The 1,740-nt window shown below is 37.3% G+C and overlaps 1 protein-coding gene across 10 annotated transcripts in view; it reads left to right on the top strand.

The window, feature by feature from the left end:
- The window catches only part of eya4 (EYA transcriptional coactivator and phosphatase 4), a 51,835-nt gene that overhangs the window by 2,829 nt on the left and 47,266 nt on the right, over positions 1 to 1,740 (top strand). The gene's annotated exons all lie outside the window — the stretch shown is intronic.

Genomic DNA, 1,740 nt, shown 5'->3' with positions numbered 1-1,740 from the left:
CCCCCCCCCCCTCTTCCTCCTCCTCCTCCTCCATGTAACAACACGACACATAGTTACACACCGACGCAAAATCCGATAGGGCCCGTAATCCACGCAGATTAGATTACACGCTGAAGGACTCCTAGTTAACCATCAGACCCCGTCACATCTGACGGGATTGCTGTAAAAAAGAAAACAGAAAAATCCTCCACATCGATTTTAAAAATGTCAAATGACTCCTGTTTTAGTTAAAGCAAATCAAAAACGTTCACCTGTTTTTCTGTTTGACGTGAGGAAACAAAGTAAGGCCTGCTGGGAAATGGTGTTTTTTTTTAAAGATTAAAATTAATTTCTTTCACTGCTTGGAAATGATCATATCTGTAAATAGGGTTAAATGATGACATTTTGAACCACAGTGGTAACTATAAATATCTTAAGCATGCATCTTGATTTATAAATACATAAAAATTTGTGAAAATGGCAAAATAAGATGAGCTGCAAACAAAGAAAATTGCAAATGTCTCTTAATATCGTTTTCATGTCATGTAACAAATCAAATGTAAATGTTGGCTAATTTTCCTCCCTTTACCTAAAAGGAGGCATCCATACTCAATATACAACATGCATTTAAAAATATAAATATTTGTCTTAAAATAATAAAATTATAAAACGGGAAGCAGTTTACGGAGCTGCTTAACAGCTTAACAGCTTGTGAATTGTATTTTTGTGCCACTTAATAAGAAATGCTTTTCTGCTTTAATTTTAGCCCACACAAGTTGCTTTTATTTTATTTTATTTTGTTAAAATGCAGGTTCTTGTGTATGTAGAGAGCCACATTGATTTGGTTAAATCGATCAAAGGACTGCACATTGAACTGAGGACAGAACATCTTACAGACAGTTCATTTGAAAGTTATTTCTAGTTTCTTTTTGTTGTTTTTGTTTTTCTTTCTTCCCATATAGCACTGTTTGCCTTCTCAGTTGCAAAAAGTCTCCCCTAACACAGTGATACTCTCTGGGAACTTGTAGCAAAAATAATTTTTTGCAGCTTAAACTCAGCTTGGTTCTGCTGCGACAAACACTGAATGACCTAAAAAAGAAAGTTTTGTGCCTATTTTTGTCCAAAATCTGTAGATTTAGACCTAGATTCATTCTATTCACGTTCTCTCTTCAGATTCCTTCATAAAATACAGATTTTTATTGATTTATTTTCAAGATATTTTTGTTTAATGACATCAGGGGCCATTTCTGACCCTCAAACTGTATTTAATGCAGGTGTGCTTTAAAACATACCACCAAATTCACCCTCCTCTGACAGAAAGTTTATTTTCTTATAGGCAATCTAATTTTTCCCCCTGGAATAAGGAGGCTGCTGATTTTATGGCTCAGTCCAAGATGAAAAAGGCCTCTTTGTAAATATTAATTTCATTTTATAAATTGTCAAAGTGACTGATTGGCGCCTGAAATCAGTCGTCGGATCAATAAGGTTCAAGTCGAACCGAGTTTGTGATTTTTGCTGTTCAGTTTGCAGCCGCCTGCGGTTTGTTGAACATTCTCCTGTTTTAGGCTCTTCGAGCGTGAAATTACCGCAGTCTGCAGCGGCGTGCTGCGGTCCTCCTCTTCCTCCTCCTCCTCCTCCTCCTCCTCCTCCTCTGTCTCATATGTGTGTTTCTTACGTCGCTGTCAATAGCCACAATGAGAAATATAATTCTCTCTTCTGGGACTCTGAAGGAAATGGCAGGCATTATTGATCCCCCCCCCC

Source organism: Kryptolebias marmoratus, linkage group LG19 (assembly GCF_001649575.2).
Source record: "Kryptolebias marmoratus isolate JLee-2015 linkage group LG19, ASM164957v2, whole genome shotgun sequence".
NCBI lineage: Eukaryota > Metazoa > Chordata > Actinopteri > Cyprinodontiformes > Rivulidae > Kryptolebias > Kryptolebias marmoratus.
This window is presented reverse-complemented; position numbering and strand designations above follow the sequence as displayed.